Source organism: Topomyia yanbarensis, chromosome 3 (assembly GCF_030247195.1).
Source record: "Topomyia yanbarensis strain Yona2022 chromosome 3, ASM3024719v1, whole genome shotgun sequence".
NCBI classification, from domain to species: Eukaryota; Metazoa; Arthropoda; class Insecta; order Diptera; family Culicidae; genus Topomyia; species Topomyia yanbarensis.
Window position 1 is genome coordinate 60,974,932 of NC_080672.1, and position 25,937 is coordinate 61,000,868.

Consider the following 25,937-nt stretch of genomic DNA (forward strand, 5'->3'; position numbering starts at 1 on the left):
TATGCATAAGCTTGCATGTAAACTTGGAGGCAAACTTTCATGCAAACTTAGGGACATTAACAAATTACGTTAGGCACACATTGCACAAAATTGACTTTCTCCTCCCCGCCTGTTACAAATTGTCACAAATTTCTCTATCCCCCTCCGCTATTACGTAACAAATTCTAAGAAAAATAATTTTTCTTCTTTTGAAAAATCATGTTACGTAACGTTCTAGCTTACTCCCCCTCCACCATATGTCACAATTTGTCGTTCCCTCTCCTCCCATAAGCGCGAACGAAATTTATGAAGGGTTTCTTATTCGCAAATTCAAAATCTGACTCAAAGTTGTTTGCAGGCTTGTTTGCGAATTGGTACGCATATTTGCAGGTTATCTTACATGCATATTTATTAGCATATTTGTTGGCAAACTTGTACGCAAAATTGCATTACCAACTTGTATACAATCGTGTACGAAAACTTTACGTGAATTTGTATGCATATTCGTACGAAATCTTGTACGGACACTACATCACAAAGTTCAGCACGAACTTGTAGGAAAACTTGTATGCGAATACATATATGACTTGCGCGAAATATTGTACGCAAACTTGCATGCACGGTTGCATGCAAACTTATTCGTGAACTTGTAAGCACAACTTTAGGCACACTTGTACCCAAACTTGTACCCAATTATACTACTATGGTACAGTACTAATTTCGTACCCAAGTTTTATGAATACATGAATTCAAATTAAAATGTAATTATTATTAAAATTATTTGAAATTGTATACAAGTTGTATGCTAATTTGCATCATCATTTGTACTAAAACTTGTACCAAATTTGTTAACAAACTTGAACCGTAAAGTTGTTGTAAACTGGTGTAAATACTTGTACGTGTATACAAGTTTGCACCCAAGCATGTAGGCAAACTTCCATGCAACGTTTTTGTAATTTTTGCCTTTCTCAATAGAAAGGTATTGCAATTGCTCTGAAAATTTATAATTTCAACACAGAAAACATTTGAAATTGATTCTACCAAGGGTAAATATGTTGATTCAAGTGTATTTTTCATGAAATTCAACTCGGCAGCGGAGTAATGAGCGAAAGAAGTTTGTTTACAAAAATCTCATTAGCCCTTTTGAAGAAATAATATTGATATATACATTTGAAAGCTTTTAATTTTCATGATTGAGAATTGCACCGCTAGGTGGATTAAAACAGGTTTTTATTTGCAAATTTGTAAGCAAAGCTGTGTGAAAATTTGAAACCCAAAATTCAAATTAAACTTGCATGCATACTTGTATGCGTGCAAGTTTATCGTGCAAACTTGTTCGCAAACTTATGAACAAAATTTTATGAAAATTTTATACGATTTCTTCACATTTATATCACATTATACATTCAATATAATTATTCCGACAAGCAATCGATGTAGTTGTATGACAAGTTGTGAAAAAGTAATCGTAAGCGAGACGACAAAGAGTCGTGTTTTGAATATTTTACTCTTAGTCCACAAAACGAGAGGGTTGAGCAACGGAGAATTAAGTGCCTCTGGGGGTGTCTTTCTGTTCATTGTAAAAACCTTTCACGAAATTTTCGCTTTCTGTATCAACAGACTCCGAACCGGATTACTACAAACTTCAAAGAATTTATTTTTTTCTCCATTTTTTATGTCAATCCCGATAAACATCCGATTTTATGTACACTTTACGATCGGCACTATGCAAGACTCGGTTGCGCACAATAGCTTTATGCGAGAAAAAAAATGCAATTAACTTTCTCGCCTTTCCCGAGTAATAAGGAAGAGCTGAAATGATAAGCCGGTGAAAATGTGCAGTGGTGCTATTCGTGGTATGGTTTTCCCGCATTTTTTTTGTCAGCAACCTTTCCACCAAACTGCACGCGAAAAAATCCCCATCAACAATTTAAGTGGAGATTCTCGATTTTATGTAAGCGAAAAACCCAACAAAGGCTTCCATGGAACTCATTTCCGGTTCGTGCAGAAGAAGAAGCGATTATCTTAGAATCGGTGGTTGCACGGTTAAAATTTGTGGCATTTTATGCAAGGAAGAAGCTGAAGAAAACAAAAAATCCAACTTCACTGTCGCTCGGTCGCGCGCGTTCCACTCGTGCCATTTATGTATTGTGCTGTTTGAACAAGCGGAAGTGAGCAGAAATTTATTACTTTCATCCGACTGCTGTGTTGTGTGCGCTTGCTGGCAGAATGTGGCGAATCTCTTGCGGGAGGATGGCCGTGTGAAAGCAGCGCACGGAAACCGGCACCACCTAGTTTAGTGTCTGTTGTGGTTTATTCGACAATGTTTCGTTTAAAGTTTGGGTGGTTTTTCTGGGAATTTATTGTCATTTGCTTAAGAGGAGGTAGCACACGCAAACGGTTATTTTGTGACTTATCTTGCGTGTGAGACGTTAAAAAAAGATTTTTACAAAAATTAAATTCAGTGTTGCAAAATTTTCATGTTTGTCAAATTTATTTAAAAGAAGTTTAATGACAAATTTTGCAATTTTCTTGAAAACATTCTATTCAAAATTTAATGCAGTTTAGTTTTACCATTAACTCTCAAGACTTTTGATGATATCAAAGGGGCAAAATAGATCTAAATAGTGAGTTAAATGAAAGCAATTTTGGGAAAAAACTCAAAGACAGGATTTGAACCTGCAACCCTTGGGACTCTGAGTCAATGCACAAACTCTTATGCTATTTTTGGGCTATGGCGACGTTCCAGGAAGAACACATGATTGTCGTATTAGTACGACAGTGATCGTACCACTGTCTCTAGACCGAGATCACACACAAGCGCCGCTGCCACCAAACATTTAAATTCCTCAGGGATTTCATTATCGTCTGGTGTTTGATTTTATTTTATTACCCATCGTCAGGGCTGATGCTGGGTCATTAGGCCGAAGGGCATTAGGCCGAATGGTCATTAGGCCGAATGGTCATTAGGCCGAATGGTCCTTAGGCCGAATGGTCATTAGGCCGAATGGTCATTAGGCCGAATGGTTATTCATCCGAATGCAAAAGGCTGAATGGCCATTAGAACAAATAAACCAAAGAGAGTGATAGATGAAGTGGTTGGAACGGAAAAGAATGATCAGTTTTCAATGAAGGGCAAACGAGTAGATCACAAGTTCGCTTGCGAGGGTCCGCCGCTTCCAACGGCGGGTCGGCGGCCACCTCGTCCGGCGGATCCTCAGCAGCTTTACGCTGCTTCGGATCCTTGGCCTCGGTTATGCGGCAAAGCCGCATCACACAGGCTTCGCTGCATGCGGTAGAAAGTTCAAAAAGTAAATAAATAAATGTGCGTGTTTCTGGTGAAATATTTGACCCAACAGTGTTTTTGTTCATGCCTTCTAAAAAAAAATTGCAACTTAGTGACATGTACAATGACAACTTCTAGAATAAGTTATCCGCTTGAATTACCGTAATCGAATTAAAGAGATTGAACTTTAGTAAAAGTTTCATACAATGTTTTATGAATGTGAATTGTCATCTAGGTCAACTTCCGTAATTTGACTAGCTGGATAGAAGTCGTGGAAGGCACAGGATATAATTTGAAAGTATACCTCATATTAAAAAGAAGGATAAAACATCAGTGATTTAAATTAATTGAGTTAGGGAAATAATTAAAGATTTTGAGAGAGAGAATGTAGAACAAAATAGAAAAGTAAGAGATAGTGGAAGAGAGTGAGACAAAATGGTAGAGAAGGAATATGAAAGAAGAAAATTGGATTGTTTCCATTCCACAAGACTTTATAATGCATTATTGATTAAATTGTCATAGAACAGATTATTTTTAATTACAGACAGATTTTATGTGCTTAGCACCCTTCTGCCTAATGGCCGGACATTGTTGCCGACGTAATGAAAAAAATAAATTATAATAGCGCCTAACGTGGCTACCCCGCATCGCTTCAACCCGTGTGCTCGAACCTCAAATGAAAAAAAAAAATATTTATGATATCCAGATAATGAAAACAATACGAGATTCGTTCAATCGAGATACGAAAATTTAGCTCATACCGAGAAGCTCCGAAAGCTGTACGGGATAAGCTTCGGATCCCTTTCCTTCGGATCCCTTTCCCTCCACTCTATTAAGCACCCGACCTAAAGTCCATTCGGTCCAATGATCATTCGATCTAAGGACCATTCGGCCTAATGGTAATTAGGCCGACTGACCATTCGGCCTAATGACCATTCGGCCAAATGACCATTCGGCCTAATGACCATTCGGCCTAATGACCATTCGGCCTAATGACCATTCGGCCTAATGCTCTTCGGCCTAATGGCCGGACACCGTCAGGGCTACCATAATCACAGATTTTTCTGTAATGTCACAGATTTTTTTTCGAAATTTTACAGATTTTATTTTATCACAGATTTTAACAGATTATTTTTTTTCTGTTTTAGTCATAACAAATGGTTAAAAGATTTTTTTGACCGAAACACAGATGTGAATGTAGCATCCCTGCTCATCGTACTTCGGTGGGTGATAGAGCTAATGAAGACTGTCGATTTCTGGTCCCTTACCCAGTTAACAGAAGTATGACGAAAGCGAATTAAACAATTAATTGATTTTTTGAGTTTTGACGTTAGTGCCAATATCTAATTTTTAGGACTTTTTGTTGGTGCACAATTGCATTGGGCCAGAGTAACAAGGTTGTAGGTACGAATCCTGGCTCTGGGTTCTTTTTTCACATGACTGCTTTCGTTTAACTAGCAATTTCGATCAGTTTTCCCTGTTGGGTAACGTCAAAAAAGTCATAAATAAGGTATTGGAACTTACGTCAAAACCCAAGAAATGAATTAATAACATTAAATAATTAAAATCTATTGAGCCGCTTTTAAATTATCGTTCACGCCAGTTTAGAAAACATGCTTTTTAGAAAAAAAACGTTTGAAGCATTTAATCCCATAAACGTGACATTGAACATAACGTGATAAAAATCCGTATCTTCCACAATTTTTCGAACTTCGGCCTTAAATTTTACGTGCGTATTTTTGAATGTAATATCAAATGATGAAAAGAAAAAAAACAATCCATTTTTTGAGACACTTACAAGAGAAGCTCCCCTTAACAAACTCGGACTGGGGCTTGTATTATATTTGATTTTAAATTTATTTATTTTTTCGAGAGTTGTCCTACTGGAGCTAGATTCTTGGAAGAGCTCCCTATCAGAATCACTCACTACAATGACAGACGAGACGGGAAATGTCACCCACTAAAATAATGCTTAAAGTCATTTGCAGTGGACCATGATTTTGAATTTGATATTCATTGAACGGTTCAAATGTGTGCGGGCGCAGCGACTACGCGATCTCGTGTATCATCGCGAACGGCTCGAGCGTTTGTAAGTTAAGCTGTTCGATCGCGTGTGCGGTTGTATGTCACGGTATGCAAGTTAAATTCTATTCATGACCGTGTGTCCTTTCGCATGTTCGCGTGTATTTTTGGATGATCGCGCTCGCACAGTGAATCTGATTCTTAATTTTCGGTGTACGGTTCAGATGCTAGAAGAAAGTGAGTTACCCCATATCACTTCTTAGTCATGTCGTCATGGAACGTGTTGTCCAGTGGATATGAGAGATATCCTTTTTAACGCTTATGTCCCCAACCCCCATTTTATTGAAAATGTTAAATTTCAAAATAATGGTTCTCAGCTGCGCTCCTATAAAATTTGATGTGGTTTTCTGGAAATGATCATGAAATTTTTGCAGTTTTAGAAGCTCTTTTCGGAACTGACTCCCTTTTCGAAAAGCGAAAAACTTGCATAACGGTTTTCAAACCAGTCTTTCGACGCATACAATTTTATATTTTACAAACATTATAAGGGTTTCTGGTTAAATTGGCCACGCCCTAGGATATAGTGGGAACCTGGGTCCACCGGCAAAGAGGACACTTTTTGGTCGGTTCTAAAACCCGTCTTGCGACATGTCAAACTTCATGATTATGCAGGGCAAGTACACTGGAGGTCATTTTGAGAGTTTTTGGTCTAATTGGCCTCAACCCGGGGTATTCCGGGAACCTGGTTCCTCCGGTAAAGAGGTCATTTTTTGATCAATTATAAAACCCGTCTTGGGAAATGTCGAACTTCATAATTTTGCAAAATAAGTGCACGGGAGAATATTTTGAGAGTTTTGGTCAAATTGGACACACCCCGAGATTTTCCGGGAATCTGGTCACTCCGGTAAAAAAGACGTTTTTCGACTAGTGTCAAAATCCTTCTTGCGGCACGTAAAACTTCATGATATTGCGAAACATGCACACTGGAGGACATTCTGAGACCATTCGGACGAATAGCCTCCATTACGGGGTATTCCGGGAACCTGTTTCCTCCAATAAAGAGGACACTTTTGGACACTTTAAAACCCCTGTTTTGCGGCATGTCAAATTTCATGAAATTGCGAAACAAGTACACTGCAAGTCATTTTGAGAATGTTTGGGCAGGGATATTCCGGCAAATTAGTTCCTCTAACAAAGAAAACACTTTTTGACCCGTTATTAGACCCGTTTTACAGCATGTCCAACTTTATGACTTTGCAAATGCGATGGTCTATTTTTAAGATGTTTGACACAAGACACAATACGGGTTTCACAACGGACTGAAATGAGTTCGCTTTGCGGGAAGAACCAAATTTGACATGCCGCAACACGGACCTTACAACAAAGTGTCCAAATGGCCGGAGGAACTAGGTTCCCAGATAACCTAAAAGTGTGGCCATTCAGACCAAAAATCCTCAAAATGTTCTTTAGCGAACTTGATTTCCAAAATCATGACGATTGAAGTACCGCAACACCGGTTTTGCAACCAACCAGTCGAAAAATGTCGAACCAGATACCGCGGAGTGTGACCAATTAGACCAAAACCTTCACAATGTTCTTTAGTGTAATGGTTTGACGCAAGATGGGTTTTATATTCGGTCGGAAAGTGACCTCTTTGGCGGAGCAACTAGATCCCCAGGCCCCAGGCTGTGACTAATTCGAATGAAAATTCTCAAAATGACCTCCAGTGTATTTGCCGCAAGGCGGGTTCCATAACCGGTCGAAGTGTCTTCTTTGCCGGAGGAACCAGGTTCCCGGAATACCCCAGGGCGTTGCAAATTCGACAAAAAACCTTCAGAATGTTGGTCCATGCAATTGTTTTACAAAATCATAGAGCATTAGGCCCCGCAAGACTGGTTTGAAAACCGTTATGAAAGTTTTTCGACTTTCGGAAAGGGAGGTAACCCCAGTGCTCCTCACAATATATCGAGAACTACGGTCAGTACCGGAAAGATGTCCTCGGTGGATAAATGTTTCTACAAAACCGCATCAAATTTGATTGGTTCGTGACTGAGAATCATCTTGAAATTTAATATTTTCAATGAAATTGGGGTGATATACCAGTTCATTGGTACAATTGAAGACATGGGCCTAGACTAGTTCGGAGGATAGAGACTTCCGGAAGTGACTGATTTTCGCTTGAGACCGCGTTTCAAAATTTATAACTGTTGAGACATTCACCATATCACCGTGGTGTTACCATATTTGCGGGTGTAGGTTGCGTGGATAATCGCGAAAGGTTCAAGCATTTGTATGTTAACGTGTTTGTCGCGTGTATCGGACTTCGCGTGTATAAATTCGACTTTATAACCGTGTGTCCATTTGCATATTCGTGTTTGTTTCAGATGATTGCGCGGACGTGCATGTCGCCATGGAACGTGTTGTCTAGTGGATATGAACGTCATTTTTTTCTGATTGGTCAAACTGATGCATAGAGGAGTAAATTAATTCAAAACCTGATCAAAAGTCAAAAATCTCAAATAAAGTTATCATTGTTATTTGATGTTTCATTGTGTAGTGTGGTGATTTCCGCATCGTTTGACAAATTACTGGTTTTTAAATATTGTGTTTATTGATGTTACAAGAGGTTCAAATAAACAAATTTTAGCATCTTTTTGCGTTACGTTTTATACTAAAATATAGCGAGTTTAATTCAAAAATTCAGGAGGGTCTGAAGCGAATTTTATTCCTAACAGCCATTGTAGTTGTAAAAGAAGGCTTGTAGAATCATATTGTGTATTTCTAATCCAATTAAATTACCTTAATATGAACCGAGCATCATAGGCACACACTTATTAAATATAAAAATGAAAATTTTCAAGGTCACTCAAAATTCAAAAAGTTTATTTTCCGGTAGTTTTCAATTGAATAAATTATATTATATGAAAGACCAGTTCTTCCTTGTTATTACAGTGAAATAAAACGAATTTTGCCGATTTCGCATTTTAAACCACGTTGAAAATATTAGGTAATTTTTATCAAATTTTATATTTTTCGAAACAGTTCCGTAATAGAGGAATGTTCAGAAAGGTGATTGCGAGTAATTTTACAAAATAGATAAAATATTTAAGGTCATAAATCCTTTCTAGCCTGCAGGACAAAAAATCATATTCATCGGCAAATAATTTCAAGGCAACCTGTCATATGAAGGAATATTTCCTTAACATGCAAAAACGTTTACAAAATATGTTAAATTGACTTCTTGAACTAAATCAGCACACTAGAAAATTGGTTGACCTTTCACAATTTTTCCAAAAATTTGAGCGTAAGTGTCGCTAAACTCGAAATTTTATTGATGAACCAACTTTCGACTCTCAAAAGAGCTAATGCCGATAACGGGCTTCTAGGAATGCTGCTGCCTCGTGTTTGATCAAGAATGTCACAAAAAGTCCATCTGAAGCGCTAAAAATCCGCAAATTTACACAGAAACACATCGAAAGCTTCTACCTTCACATCCTTACTATTTTTGTAGAAGCTAATCTAATGTGACGAGCCGTCCCGGATTAGGCGGGACAATCCGGGATTTCGAGATTTTATCCAGCATCGTAAAATGACCCGGAAAGTGTTCCGTTTTTCCCAAAATGCTGATTTTATTCCAAACTAATAATATTGTAGAAAACGCTCCTAAAAATTTTGATACGTGCTGCTTAAATTCCGAACTATGTGGGGAATCATCAATTTTAGCCAATTTTTTGGGATTGTTATGGTGTCATTTTCGACTTCTAATATGTTCCATACAGATTTCATTTCAGGACCATTCATATAACATAAATTATTTATATATTTTAACTAAAAATATGAATTCATCAGCCAGATAAGAAAAATATCACTTCAGGGTGGATTGATTCGAACAATGTTTCTTCCTGAACGCTTCAATAAACTTATCATTAAGTTGTAAGTGTTTCGTCAAACAAAACACCTTCAAAGTAATTTTGAACAGGTTTGGTGTATTGAATGCTCCACTGCGTAATGGTATGGACCTAGGTTGCTAGGTTCACTCATGAGACCGCTTTTTATAAATTTATATATGCCAAAACGTTCACTTAGTCACCGGGGTGTTACCCGAGCAGAGTCTGATAACAAATTGAGAACTAAATTTGATGTTGTGATGTAATAGTGAATGATTGCTCAGGTTGTTATCATTTTGGTCGTTTTAACGGTTAAAAGATCAAAATCGAAAGCAGAAAAAATGCACTATGACATCAAACAGAAAACTATTTATGCTATCAGTGAAAGCAAATTAAAAACTCATTGAGATGGTGAAATATTTCATTTTTAACAAAATAAGTAATCAATTTGATGTTTGTCAAAGAAATAGAAACAAACATTTTTTTCTAAAAATATTAGCACATCAAAATGAGATCAAAATATGATGTCATATCTGAAAAAGTTTAAACTGATATCAAAATAAGATTTCAATTTGATGCTTGATATCAAAATATGTTCTCTATTTGCTGTAATTTTGGTGTTGGACTTTGCTCGGGTATCCTGTTTGAGAGCCCGCGAGCAGCAGGTGAGCGTGGATGATCGCGAAGCGCTCGAGCGATTATATGTTAACGTGTTTGTCATATTCGATTTTAATCTTGGATGCGCGCGCGGATTGTTGATCTGACTCTTAGTTTTTGGCTTATGGTACAGATGCTAGAAGTCGTGTTATCTGATGGATATGAACGTCCTTTTTTATTGGTCTAACTAAAGGCATAGACCTAGGCTGTTAGAACCGAAAGTGGAGACTTTCGGACGTGGCCAATTCATTATTGCGCGAACGTGGATGTTTGTGGGTTTCTGCTTGAGACCAGGTTTTCTAAGTTTATTAGTGCTAAAACATTCACTTGATCATCGGAGTGTTTTCATGTTTGCGAGACTGCGGTACGGTTGGACCAATCCAAGAAAGGTGGAACAAAACCTATTTGAGGCCTTCGGTGACATTTTAGAGCCAACATTTCTTCGTAGAATATGTTCACAATACTATTCTGCAGCTTTATAAATAAAAACGAAATTATTGTTTTTTTGTTGTAAATATGACCAAAAAATTAGTTTTTAAATTTTTTTATGTTAAAATCTTAATTTATTATTTCCATATATTTTACAAACTTGCAGGTATCATTGAAATACAACTTTTTGTTGAAGGAACCAATACTGTATAATCAATGTTTTGCCTTCTAGAACTGTTTTCCGTATAAATTTTCACTATTTTCATCAAAGATGTCTGTTTTCAGAGGCACTTTGTGGTAGCCAAATTTTGGCTATTCCGATACCACATTATTCCAAGAATAAATGAAATAATGTGTATTTTTTTGCTCGGGTACTCCACTTTAGTCTAATCAAAAATCTTTTTATTTACAAAGTTGCAAAATAATATTGTGAACATATCTTAAGAAGAAATGCTGACTCTAAAATGACATCTAAGGCCTCCAACAGGTTATGTCTCACCTTTTACATTTCTTATAAAAGAAATGTATAGAATTCGCTCAAACTTTCAAGATTTTTTCCGAGGCCCGGAGGGCCGTGTCTTATATACCAATCGACTCAGCTCGATGATTTGGGACAATGTCTGTGTGTGTGTGTGTCTGTGTGTATGTAACGGACAAATTCTCATTCGTGTTTCTCAGCAATGGCTGAACCGATCTTATCCAAACCAATTTTAAATGAAAGAACTAAAAAACAGTATGAACGCTATTAATTTGTTTTTGATTCTGATGTTTAGTTTCCAAGATATGAATGTTTGAATGTGTAAAAATGGCGTTTTTTGCAGTTTTTTTGAATTATCTACCGAAATTGACAATTTAGATTAACAATTTATATGTTTTTAGACACCTTTAACGAATACCTTTCGAACAAGCTATAGATTGTTGAAATCGGACTATTATCAAAAGAGATATTTAACATTGAATGCGGACGAAAGATTTTTATCATTTCCCATTGCCAGAAATATGACCAAAAACATGTAATCTATTATTAACGCCAAAACGGCTTATTTTAGGTCAATAGTATCTTCAGAGAATTTAATGGAGGAAATATGCCCTTTCTTTTGGTTTTGTGCTTTTGCTGATTAATCCCCCTATGAGTCAGATATTTTCACAAATTTTCTTGGAAGTGATTATATCGAAATGATGCCTTCTACAAATTTGTAGCTCTTACTTTTGCGAATAACTTTACTGAAGACTTCAAATAACTATTTTGAATACTTTAAAAGTTATGGCTTGTTGTTTGTTGATTACTCTTTGTCGCCTATTTATTGTTCAATATAGAAATAATCCATTGAAATAAGCCAAACATTATTTCGACAAATCGAATTTTGTATTTCATTTTTCTATCTACAACCGCTAGGAATAATCACCGAACACTTCCAAGTTGTCTGGAAGGCACTTGATAACTTATCAGTGCAAAAATGTTCATTTGTGCGAACCTTCTGACTGCAATTTTTCTAATGACCATCGGATCGATCTGAAACATATCGGAAAATGAAAAGCGAAATAAATAACTCCAAGCAACGGCGTAGCCCAGAAGAAGTAACACCATACAACGCCACCAACCCCCCCCTCCCACCACACTCGAAAAAAATATTGGATTGAAGTTGAAAATTTATTGATGCAGACTGATTTAATTCGATATTACAATAACAATTATCTGATCCGTAGATTGATAACCTGTTGTTGTAAACATCATGAGGACTTTTGATAAATTGTCGGAATGGGGTCCTGATATGTAACTGATCTATTGGTCTTGATTTCACAGTTGTCTAATAGCATCAATATCAAATTCCTGCCTGAAAACATTCCAATAGAAAATTACAGAGTTCTGTAATCAATCATAGTCCTCAGATTTATTTTCAAATTGATCTCGTTTTTGTAGAGATGTACTGTAATAAGGGTCTTTATTTAATTGGAAGAGAAGTTAAAATTGATTTAATGTCTATGAAACATAGAACTGCTCACCAAAAAAATGCATAACTTTCAACATTTGCTAAAAATGTTCTTGCCTTTCTCATTCACTCTAAAATTCGTCAATCCAATCCCGACCCGGAGGGCCGAGTGTCATATGCCAATCGACTGAGTTCGTCGAGATCGGAAAATGTCTGTGTGTATGTGGAAAAAATTTGACCTCTGTTTCTCAGAGATGGTTGGACCGATTTGCACAAAGTTAGTCTCAAATGAAAGGTACAACCTTCCCATCGGCTGCTATTGAATTTTTTATTGATTGGACTTCCGGTTCCGGAGTTACGAGTTGAAAAGTGCAATCACACAGCAAATTCCCATATAAACTGAAATGAAAAATTTTCAAAATCAAATTTGTGTTTTTGATACCAAATGACTTTAAAATGCATGAAACATTGAGATATTTGACAAAAATTGACTTTTTTTGGACTTTGGTACATTTTTGCCTTTCTCATATAGAAAGGTTATGCAATCACTCTAAAAATCGTCAATCATACCGGCCCGGAGGGAGTATGCAGTGAGGGGTTGCTACTTTAAAATCAAAACTAGTTTAAAATTTCTTAACAAGTTGAAAATTTTCGGCCGGATCTGGACCTCCCGGACCTTTCTCCATGATCCGCCGCTGGTTTCAAGCGATGTTTCAGTATCACATAGTATCTCAAGATCGTGGCTGTCGATCCATTGTATGTATGTGCAAATCGTACTGAACATGTAATATTCATTTCCACCATTGTATTGAACATAACCAGCCATGGAATCGTAGTCTGGACAAATGAGACAAGCACAATTGCACCACTAGGTGGACTAAGACAGATTTTTTTTTTTTTGGGAATGCGTCGAGTTGAGACGAAAACGTAATATGATTAATAACGAGGCTAACACTTTACGAATGTGGAGAGAAATTTATGAAAAATGACGATTTCCATTCGATACTAGCAGGTTCTGATCGATTTTGATGAGCATTTGATTTTTGTTGTATGACCAATTATATATATATAGGTCAAATGTTTAAAATCAGTAATTTAAGGTCAAGATAGCATCATTTTGAAACCGCCAACTTCGGAGGCTTAGTATCTTCGATGAGTTTTACAAACGTTAAACAGCGCATCATTTGATAAAATAATTTTGACGGTATATCGTCCAAGAAGTATTTATGGTGATTTTTCTCAGGTTAATATTCATGACTACAATAAAGTCTCAACAAATTCGCTAGACACGAACTCTGTTACTATTTCTGAAAAATTAATTCTGCATAATTTTAAAAGTTCAAGAATTACGGTTTCGGAATTATGCCGTTTGGACAGTATGATCGATTTTCACCAAACCCCCACCAAACCGAATTTCTGGCTACACTGCTGACTTCAAGTAAGTAGAAACAAAGTCGTTCTACACTCGTTCACAAGAAACTTCTTCAAATGCTGAATATCTATTATAATACATTGAAACCCTGATTTTATCAGCCAAATATGAACATATGTTTGATGGGCTCTAGCAGACGAACAAGACAGAATTCGAGTAAATCCTTTCTTGAGCATGTTTTCCTTATCATGAAGATGGAAATATGCAAAAATAAAAAGTTCATCATAATCAGAAATAGTTATCAGACTACATCAAGAATATTTCAACAGTATTTTAACAGCTTCAGTTTATTATAAAGAAAAAAAAATTGCCCGATTTAGTCAATGTCCCCATTTTGTCAGCCTAAAATACACCATGAGACTGATAAAAATGGATCTTTATTGTATGTATTATTCACTGTGTTTCACATTAATAGGTACATTTCATTTTTGGGGATTTCTTATTGAATCGAGCTACAACATTTGTTTGTTTTTATTTGTTCTTTGGCATTAGGATTAGCGATAATAATTCAAATCAAGGATACTACTGGGAAGTCACCTTTAGAAAAAGTCGATGTCGAAGTAAAATTTGGAACTATGTACGCATGCACTTCAAAGATAGCGTGATATCCGGAGCTGCGATTTCATTTCAACCCTTTTTTTGTGAAAATGGCGATACTTACAAATGTAAACATAAGGCTTTTTTCATACATGCGAATGAGGGCTTTGAAACGCAACCAATTAACCTAAAAATTTGGATTCTACGATATTGCTTTCTTAAACTACAGCAAAAAATACAACGGGCGAAACTGTCATTTTCGTATTTTTTTAGGATTATCAAGCTGATACCAGCTGTAAATAGTAACAATGATCGCTATTGAAAAAAACCCGGACGAAATCGGTGGTGTAGAACGGTAGTTATTGTAAAAAACGTAAGAACGATACTTCAATGCTGATAGGTGGGACCGAAAAGGTAAACAATCGCCAAAGGGACGATACTATCATTTTGTAAATTTCAATAGCAAAAACAAATTTTAATTTAATAATTTCAAATACTTTATGAAGTTTTGGGTTTCGATCACTGAATCATGCAATCTAGGATATAAAAAACACAATAGTTTTTAAATAGGAAATAAAAGTCTGTAAATATTCACTGTTGATTTTCTTTGAATGGTGTCCTTTAGGAAAATTCAGTTTTCCCACCACAATTTAGATATTTTATTAACAGAGCATTAACAATAATTCGTAGCTATGTCTATTTTATGGGCCATTTTTTCGCTTCCCATTGATTTGATTTGAGATTTCTAGCGCTGATGTTGTCCTATGCTGATTTGAGCGATTCTCTGAGTCCTGCCACTTTCCCATGTAGTATGTGTTATCAAAAACATCGCGAAGCATCAAGTTCTAAATGTTCTCAAACGATATAATATCCGAAGAGAGTGATAAGAGTTATAAGAAATGTCTCATCACACTGTTAGGTGGATTAAAAGCGTTTTTTGGATTGATCCCGCTGTGCGCGTGCTTTGGTGTGCGTGGATGATCGCGAAGGTCTTAAGCGTTTATATGTGAACGTGCTGAATGCTATAAGAGTGAGATTCCCCATATAACTATTGTTCTCGGGTTGCCTTCTTGCTAAATTGAATTCTCCAGCGACGTAAGCAGGATTTTATTTTACCCATTTTTGAAATCTCGAAGCCCCACCCCTCTCTTTCATGTTGTGACAAATGTCAAAGTAAATTCAGATGCCAAATGTCATATCATTTGGAAAATTTTAAATCTCCGCCCACTTCGAACACCAGTGACATTAGTGACGTGTGATAACGAAGATAACCGTGAAACAAAAAAGCTGTTAGCGGCTGTAAATTAGAAAACTACGCGCGATAAGATTTAGATTTTGCAAGTAAGGTATACCAGTATCTATGCAGCAAATTTTGCATGGTGTATCGCCGGGGAAATACCCAAATGACTCACGTTTAACGATGAATTTCCAGGTGCACTAGTGTCGTGTAAAAATAATACTCTTGGGTCAGAGATAATCAAACTCATTTTTTCGAGAATTTGGCTGATCCAGCAAAGAGTCGATAATTGAATCTCTAAAACTGGTTTCTGCAGAAGAGCATTGGCCCACGGGACGGGAGACAATCAATATTGATTGTTATTCTTAAACTGGGATAACCAGTTTTCGACCACAATTCGTGTTGGCCGATATCATTCTACTATGCCTAGACAATTTGGCGAAGGTATATAGCTTGTTATCAAAATTTAATTTGCCTTTGGCAAGAGCGAAAATTCAATTTCATGTCGTGACAAAAGTCAAAGTAAACTCAGATGCCAAATGTCACATCATTCGGACAACTTTAAGCTAGAGATGCACCGAATACTACTCGGCTTTTAGCCGAAAACCGAATATTTAATGTTTAATTATTCGGCTTAAATCAAAATCGGCTGGCATTCGGCTCGAATATTCGGTCGACCTTATCGGCCGATCGAATATTCGATGCATCTCTACTTTAAACCCCCGCCCACTTCGCTTGATGTTTTTGAAATTAGCACTATGGAAAAAATATGAGGAAAAAATATAATAAATGCTAAAATCTTTGAAGTAACATTCGGAAAATTATTATTCATGCCGTTTTTTAAGGATGAAATTCTTAGCATTGCAATGAAAGCATCCTTGTTTTCCAACAAACAGGGGAAGCTGGAGTTTTGGAGAATTTTGTCCAAAAATGCCTTATTCTTGATAACTATTCTGCTCTATGCTGCAAATCCGGCATTTTTTGCAATTTTTTGTAAGGTGAATTTTTTTTAGAAATTGATTGGTACCTTTGCAAATTTTGTTAAAATACGAGGTAAAGAGGGACAAATCTGTCTTTACCAGGAAGCATGTTGGTAGACTTGAGTGATTCGAAGTTATGCTGCCTAAGTTCGACCCCTGCCAACAGAAGACAAAAGACTAAGCCTGTTTCTTATGACCTTTCCACTTCTAGTTTTTCGCTGTGTATAGTCCACATCCTCGCTCTCACTTCAGTACTATGGCTCTATCTTTCCCTACCCAGTAATCTCTACTAGCTAATAGAATGCCGTTAAAAGAAATTGGGGTTCTATTTTGTCGTTCATATGAAATTTAATCATTTTCTCGTACATATATTGCTCTCTTTGGAACATAATGAAATAATCGAGTCATCCATTTCTATGAAGCAGAAGTGTATTCAATTTTGAGACACTTTCCCGAAGCATGCAGGTCCACCAAAGCTTTCCAAAACAGGTCAGTGTGGGTTGGGTTGGGCACCAGTGTGCTGAAATCATAAATCCAAGCCATTTAAAATACATGTTATTAAGTTTTGCATCTTATAGATAGCATGCTGTATCAATTTATATGGGAATTTGACACGTGATCTCACTCTTCAACCCGTAACTCCGGAACCGGAAGTCGGAATCAAATGAAATTCAATGCCATCCTAGGGCTATAATATTTCACTTTCGAAAAATGAATATAAGTATTGATATTTCAAATATTCATCACCGGTATCAATTTAATCGGTTTGGAAAGCGATACCAGTTTCAACAAATTTCAAAGACAACGACAAAAGTCTGATGACAAGAAGCCATCAATCAATTCTTTCACGAACTCCGCTTTACTCTAGTCGCTAGTGAACACACGAAAAAAAACAAACTGAAATTTCAATCGCTCAAAAAGTGACCGAAAAACAGCACAACCAGCAGCAGACAACTGTCCCGGTGTCCTTCGGATGGGCGTGGCACGGACGCACGGGCTGGATAGATGCTGAGTGACACTGACAATAATAATAATTAAATGCAAATATTGTTTTGAATATAACATCGGGAGTTTTCCACCGACTGGACGTAGTACTGTTGGGAACGACCGACCAACAGACTGAGTGACTGACTAACTGACTTGGAGGGAGGCGAAAAGTGCAAAGGGTTCTATTAAATGAATACTAAGTAGGGCGGAGGATAAACACAACGAACGGTTGGCTAACGCGGGCAAAGGACAGCTCGCAGGGTTGGAACTGCTAACAAAGGGATTATCCGAAGATGGTCGGTCCAACTAGGACGGCGAGGGATCAAGTGGACAACGGTGGAGAAATTAGGTTATTGAAAACTGGCAAACATGATTGGAAGGGATATTGGGCTCGTTTATTTGTTTGGGGATCTTTCAGGTTTATATCGAGAGATTATAGCCACTGTAGACTGACAATATTTATTAATACGAGAGGCCTTCTCTAGAAATGTCGAAATTTAGAGAAATTTGCATAGATCTTCATGTAATATCTTCACCTGCGAACTATTTAGGTCACAACTTGATTGCTAGTGCTATAGAATGACTACACACTCATGAGGAATGTAGGAATTGAATGTTTACAAAGATGTCTGGAAATGCCCTCAATTGACTTTCATATAGGCCTTCAACTGCGTCGGATTTTTAGCAGAATGCCAATTGACCTAGGCTAATTGACCGAATATCATTTTGCCAAAAAAGTAACTAGGCCGAATACTATTTTATTTATCTGAATAACCATATTAGAGATATCCACGTACGTACGTAAGTACTAAATAATAACGAATATGGCTTTTGTCAGAAATTGAATATTGGTTAATAATTCTTGTATTTACAAAATTTGTACTTAATTAATGAGCAATATTTGATAAAGTTCTTAAAATTATCGAAATACATAACTTTCATCGACGCACATTATTTTCATCTTGCGTATTGTCAAAAAGATGTGATCCTTCTTTGAAAAACCGACTTAATCCAGCTAGCAGTGAGATGAGACATTTCTTACACTTATCAATGTTGGTTGTTTGCAGAACTCATGCGAAGTAGGTACCCAACTAGAGACGGGATGAAAACAGTCTCGAGTCCTGCAGGAACAAAACCACGAATACACTGAATAAATTATAGAAAATCAATAACACAAATGAAATTTAAAAAAATGAATAAAGAAACCAAATAAAAGCTGCCAAATTCATAAAATCACTAGAATGATTAATATATATTGAATTAATGAAATAAATAAATCAAATTAGATTAGCTTATTAAAAGAAAAATTTGGCAATATTTAAAAACAATTATAAAGTAATAGATTGAAGTAAAATGATTTAAACTGCAAATTGAATTGCGTCAAATTAATAACTTGGATGAAACAAATAAATTAGTTAGTAGAGAGGCGTTTCGAATTCCTCTTATCAGGATCCAACACCAACTTGGTCACCAAGTTATTGCAGGATTTTGATGAGAGGAACTTGAAACACCTCTCCAATAATTAATTTAGTTATAGATTTTATGCTCTTTACGCGAGTTAACGTTCAGCGGAAACGTGTAGCAGAGTCATCGACACACCATCGACCAACCTTCGGTAATCGGATTGCTGAGTGGAGATTTATGTAAACAGGTAGCTAGATAGCTTAGTACCAAGTTGAATATAATTAAATCAGTCTTGTTAGGATCACAGTAAGTTACGTTTGTTTTTTTTCAAAGTCTTTCCGATCGCGGAAAAGTTAAATCGCGCAAATGCAGTTTAGAACAATTGTCTCCTTAGTGGAGAATAAATGATTTTTTGCCGAAATTTTCTCCACTAAGGAGAAATGCAGCATATTGAAATAAATTAAATAAATTGATTGAAAAAAATCGTAAGATTGTTCAAATAAAGATATTGAATAAATTGTACAAACAGGAAAAAAATTAATACTATAAATTTTATTTCGTTTATTTTATTCCTTTCATTTATTTTTTTATTTTGTTCATTTTATTTATTTAAATCCTTTGATTGATTTGATTGATTTGAATTATTTATTTTATTTTAATCATCGCTTTTATTTTATTTTTTTATGTTCAGTCGATCTTTTTATTCATTTCATTCAATTTGTTAATTTGAGTCATTTTAATTTATTCTATTAATTTAATAAATATTTTTAAATATTGCCTAATTTTGATTTATTTATTTCATTAATTTGATTTATATTAATCATTCTACACATTTTATGAATTAGTTCCGTTTATTCGTGGTCTTATTCGCGCAGGACTCGGAACTGTGTTCATCCTGTCTCTAACTGGGTACCTACTTCGCATCAGTTCTGTAAATTAATGTACGGAATATCATCTTATCTCACTGTTAGATGGATTAAGTCAGCTTTTATATTCATCGCAGACTTCGTTAAAATCGGAATTTGCTGTGTAATCGCACTCATCGTCCTGTAATTTTGGAACCGGAAATCCATCAGAAATTCAATAGCATCCAATGGGAGCATTGTACCTTTCATTTAAGACAATGTTTGTGTATGTATAGTATTGCATGTCATTTCTGTCGTATTTTGTAAGTAGGTGTTTGCCCACTACTCGGGTTCTTATTTGCCCGGCGTACCCTTCTTCTCAGGGCGGCCTAGGTGCCTCTACAGAATTTCGGATTTTCGTAACAACAAAAAAACAAAAGTAAACAAACAAAATAAATTACTAAATTTACCGACTTTATTGTCCTCAAACTCTCCACTTCACTGCTGCTGCTGGTGGCTCACTGCTGCGGGCGGAAAGGCGGGCGGTTTCCTCCGACCGGCCGGGACAACAACGGCCGCGTTCTCCTTTGGTCGTTGGCTGCTCCGGCAGCGGTCCTTGGCGTTTAGCTAGGGAGCTGAGCTTGGCTTCTTTGTTGGAACCTCCCTAGCGACGTTGGCGACAAATCGCCGGATCGTCTACTCGCCGTAAACGATCCCGGAAGTTACCGCAGTAAACTTCCCAGGGGGAACCTTTGTCCGCCCTGCTTCGTTCTCCTTGGCTATTAGCTATAGAGGAGAGCTAGGCTCGTTCGACTTATCCTCTATAGCGAGAACGGTCGGTGTTAGGTTCCTTGGTTTTTAGCCGGGGACGCGAGAATGCTCTTTTACGGTTAGCTGTCCCACTTCAGCGAACCAACACCACTTTTATATGTGCCCGAACCACGGGCCGGCGCTCTTCGACGGATTAAACTGGCCGTCACACGCGCGCACTTCACTTTGCTGGCAATAGTGGCGGAAAACTGTCCCGAAAAAATAGCACTGTTTACGGACGTCTGTAATACGCCGTGGTTCGTCACTTTCTGTCCATCTCGATGGCCGCCTTTTTCACTCCACCGAACAACCACCAAAAAACACACCGCCGCATAGCTGTCATTGCCATGGTACAGCATAGTTAGCAATCACTTTTACAGCGAGAGGAGAGCGGAGACCCTATGTTACTAATTCACAAACGTAAAACAAAAATTATCTAACCTATCTGTACGAATAAAACCGTTCACAAACGCGAAAATGAACAAAAATTTACAACTAAATGTGAACGGTACCGAACAGCGGTGAGCATAATTTTACGTAAACAATACACTCTACGGAGTGTATACGCAAAAAAAGGGTATATTTACACCCAGTGCAAAATTGTTACCCTGGCGGGTTACAATTTAAAACAGTCATATCAGTGGCGTAGCCAGATATTTGGTTTGGGGAGTTGATGATTTTCGCAGATTTTTCGAAATTAATATCAAAACCAAGTAAAGAACTATCAGGAAGATAATACGAATTGGAACAATCGGTCAAGGCCCAACCGACGAAAAAAGGACTACGATTGGAAATTTGGCACATCGAACTACAACTCACTTTATTTCTCTGGGTTCGAACAATTCCTACAAGATGCACCAACGCGTGATCAAGTAAAATACGATCAATGTGAATTAAAGGCCATCTCTTCAACTAAAGCATCATCAATGTGCACTGTCCTCACGAAGCGAGACTCGGGAACGAGAAAGATGCATTTTACGCACATCTAAAGCGTGTCTAATACAGTTGCCCGCCATATAATGTTAAAGTCCTCATCAGCGATATGGACGCCACCCCTGAGATCACCTGAATAACCAACTGCGAACCAAATCGACCACGTTGTAATGAACGGAAATTTCTTCTCCGACATCACAAATGTTCGCAGCTTTCGCAGTTCGAATATAGATTCGGAATCTCCTACAAGAAGTTAGGGATAACGAGACGATGAAGCATCTGTCAAAGTGTCAGAGTCAAAAAAATCTACGAGAAGGTAAATCTCTCGAGCAAAGGCCATGTGCCACAAACCGACATATGAGGAGACACAAATGGAGACCTTCTCACGAGCGAGTTTGAAGTAATCGATAAGCGTGTTATGACCAGCATCTAAACGGCAGTAGACGACGGGAGTATCAGCTGACGACAGATTTTCAACACCGGATTTACTTAAGATTAATGAGGAGATCGGACGGTTGAGAAATGATAAAGCCGAAGGCAATGATCAACTGCAATGTGATCTGCGGAAACACAGAGGAAAGGCGTTGGCTAGAGCCTTCCACTTGATGGTTAATATTCGGGAGCGGTATCTTTGGCAAAACTAAAACTTTACTGAAGACAATAGGTTTCTTTTTCTTTGTGTTATTGAAATACTATAAAAAAAATAAAAACATTTTAACATTTCATATATTTTCTTCGACTTTTTACTGAGGCTGTAAAAAATGATTCAAAACAAATGAATTTTACACTAAGTCGCGAAATAAAAAAGTTTAAAATTTTAAAATGGGCCACGGAAAAAATTGTTTCCAAAAACGTGAATAAAATGCCATGAATTCAGGAACAATCACGTTTTTACGTTACGAAAACAGGACCATGAACAAAAATCATGTGTTTTAAAATTATGTTCCTTTTTCAGGTAGTAACACCTAAATAGCGCTTTTATTTGTAAAGATATTTGTTTTTGTTATGCGAATTTCAGTCACGGTTTCCGTCATACCATTACAAAATCGATTTTCTGTGCATGAACTAGTTCACAACTTTACGAACATTGTTCATAAAACTAAAGGTAGAATCGTTATTTTATTCATAGCATTTGGACAACATATTTACGCGTGAGCTATTTCACGAAACCCAGGATATTATCCATAAATCCTTTCAATCATCGTGAACTAGTTCATGATTCCAAATAGAATAGTCACGCTTCAATATCCGAACTTGTGAAATGTTAGGGTAAGGCGGGACAAATCCGACCTCCCTCTGTTATCATGATTCGGAAGCACTACGCAAACTAATATCAATGTTGTCGTGTAGAGCATCGAAAATAATCATAATGGTGGTATGACAGCATTTTATCAGTCTACATTGAGATGCTCAAACGACAATAAGTTTGTTTTTACAACATTTGATTTGATTTTTGTGCATCATTGACTGATTACAGGATATTTCTGTGTATGTTAAAGTGATTGCATAACAAATGTAAGTGAATTTAAATTCATTGATTAAAGTCCTACATGCACTTTGATGAATTTAGTCCAATAATATTAATGTATCTGTAATATCAGCACTAAATCAACCAAAAACATAGGCGGTCGGGTTTACCCCACCATTTTTGAAAGCAGCGTAAAATGCTTGTATCTCAAAATAATTTTTCCAAGATTCCAATAAAATACTATATATAGAAAGTTATCCAGAAGTCTAACCTTTAATTTGGTATACAAAACGACTTCATCCGATGTAAAATGAGCATTTTACCGCCAAAACCTTTTACTAAATCGGATTTGCCACACCTTACCCTATTCATGTATACGTGAACTGATTCCTGACTTTTAGCGAATTAATCACAACTCACTATTCATGATCATGAATTAGTGCACAAAACCATGAAATAATTTTCAATATATTCGTGAACTAGTATAATAGTCAATCCCAAAATCGAAAAATATTATTCATGTACACGTGAACTGATTTATGATTCCAAGCGACTGACCATTCCTGCTCTTGAAATAGTTTACAAAATCATGAAATCTTATTCATAGAAACGTCAACTGATTCATGATTCCTAATATAATAGTCACATCTGACCATGTGTGGCCGTGAACTAGTTCACAAAATTAAAAAAAAACATCGCCTATGTGCTCGTAAACTAGTTCATGATTCCTAGTATATTACTCAAGACTGACCATTCGTGCTCGTGAAATAAATCACAAAATCATAAAATTTTATTCATGGATTTGTGAAATGGTCCATGACTCGTAGTACTTGATGCACGATCTATGTTGAGCGCTTGTACGATATAGAAGACATCCGTAATCATTTTCTATTTTCATACAACTCGGCACATGGTCTTGAAATTTTCACTATTTCACAAAATTTGGGTTTTGTCGTGATATGTCATATATTTGTGTACAGCCTATAGTGACTAGTAACAGGTGCGAGCAGCAGATATATGAAAACTATTAGAATCTCGGACATCACTATTCATTCGATAAGGTTCGATGTGATGTCTGGACAGAAAACGAAAACTGCGTTGAGTATCAAAAATATATCATTGAGTTATGTAGTTCACAAAACAAGATACCGCAAACCATTTACGGCTTAATGGACCAAATCATATTGTCACGTTGCTCCGAGTAAAAAATCCGACAGTGATTAAACACGCACAGTAGTCACATTACTGCACGTGTCAAATTCAACCGTGAGTTCAAGAATAAAATACCATGAAAACGTGCATATATAAATTTCGAAAAACGTGACTAAGATCCTGAAATCATGTGATGTGATGTGATTTGAAGCCATTATCAGCCCAAGGTTTTTCCAGTGAATGCAGGTAGACTTACAGTATCCCAAAGTTTATCGTGAAACCTTTACATTATTGCTGTTATTAAAGGGAAATCAAAAAGGGTTGGGCGGGCTCGTAAGCAGAGACACTTACGCACACCTCGTAAGGGAAAAAGGAGGAAAAGAGTCCCTTCCAACAATAATATTTCAGTCAAAAGGTAAACAATTTCGCTTTACATGCTTTACCCACCTGATGGTTTGTTTTGAGAAGGGTGCGTCAAACTCACATAAGACCTTCTGAAGAAAACAAGTTTCCTTCAAGTGACTTGGGCTGGCTATCCACGTTCCCTCGTCCAGTCCTCAATTCGTATGACACCCTGTTGCTCCCATCCCTTCCCAGTATTCGATTGTGTTTATAGCATTACATGTTATCAGGATAATGTATATAATGGAAATTATGATTCAAAATGAATATCACATAACAACATGCAATTAATATAACGTATACCATGAATTTAATTATGTCAATGAGCAATATAAAATAATATAGTGCGTATAATGAGTAATGAAATCAATGGGATAATATTGTGATGATAGAGACAATCCATGTGTTGCTAGAAAATGATGATACCAGTACAGTAAAGAACCGTTTTTATCAGTCTCCTGGTGTATTTAGGGTTGATCAAGTGTAGACATTGATAACCTTGGCTCATTACCTATAATAGGGTAGTCCAATTCAAAATTTCAATTTTATTTTGCATGTTTCACATCTATAACATAAAATAGATTTGCTCAAAGATTATCAAAGATTATCAAAGATTATCAAAGATTAACTCGAATATTGTTAAGTGTGTCTACTAGCACCCATCAGACGGATTTTCAAGTGAGGCTAACAAAATAGTGCCAAAAAAATTTCATGTCATGCAAGCAAAAGCGGGCCTTCACTGTATATTAAAATGAAATTTTCAAGGGAATATTAAATAACAATCAAATGTTGCAACCCATGTGATGCAATTTAACATAAAAGAAATACTGAAAATAATGGTGTATCGAACGCTCCCGTATCTGACGAGGCTATTTATAGAGGTACAAATAAAGTTTTTAAAATATGTGTGTAATAAGCTTATGAATAAGTATTTTATCATTCTCCAAAGAATAAATACGTCATATCCTGAAAATGGACTTATGGAGCAAATAGAAATTAGCAATGCACCGGTTTTCAATAACACTACACTGAAAGCCATTCGATGAAGAAAATAACAAAACAAATTTTTGTTTTCCTAATTAGTTGATTTCAACAGAAAAATGAATAACGTAACTAAATTTTCTCTTAATTTTGAGAGATTCTCAAATAATAGTTATTGAAAATTATTATTGATTTTGATTCAAGACGCACATCATACGAAATGACAGCAAGTAGCTAAGATGCACACCTTACTGAAATACATCAAGGTAGCGACAGCAACTATGTTCATACACGCTGGGCATAACGGTTAAGCACGTAGGTAGTTGTCTCAGCTTGGAAAGCTTGTTTTATCCTGGACGTGAACCAGTACACAAAAAAAAACAGAAATTCAACTGACCTCATTTTGGTTTTACCTAGTTTTTCTTTAAAAACATTTCAATAAAGGGATGATTTTTATTGACATTTTTTTCAATACATGTGCACTGAAAATTGAAAGTATTGTCGAAAATTGTCAAAATCATTCTATTTCGGATTTAGTCGATTATATAGTAACATTTCAATTATTAACCAATGTAATA

At 36.5% G+C, this 25,937-nt stretch overlaps 1 protein-coding gene across 4 annotated transcripts in view; it reads right to left on the reverse strand.

The window, feature by feature from the left end:
* The window catches only part of LOC131688646 (beta-1-syntrophin), an 856,448-nt gene that overhangs the window by 269,956 nt on the left and 560,555 nt on the right, over window positions 1-25,937 (reverse strand). The gene's annotated exons all lie outside the window — the stretch shown is intronic.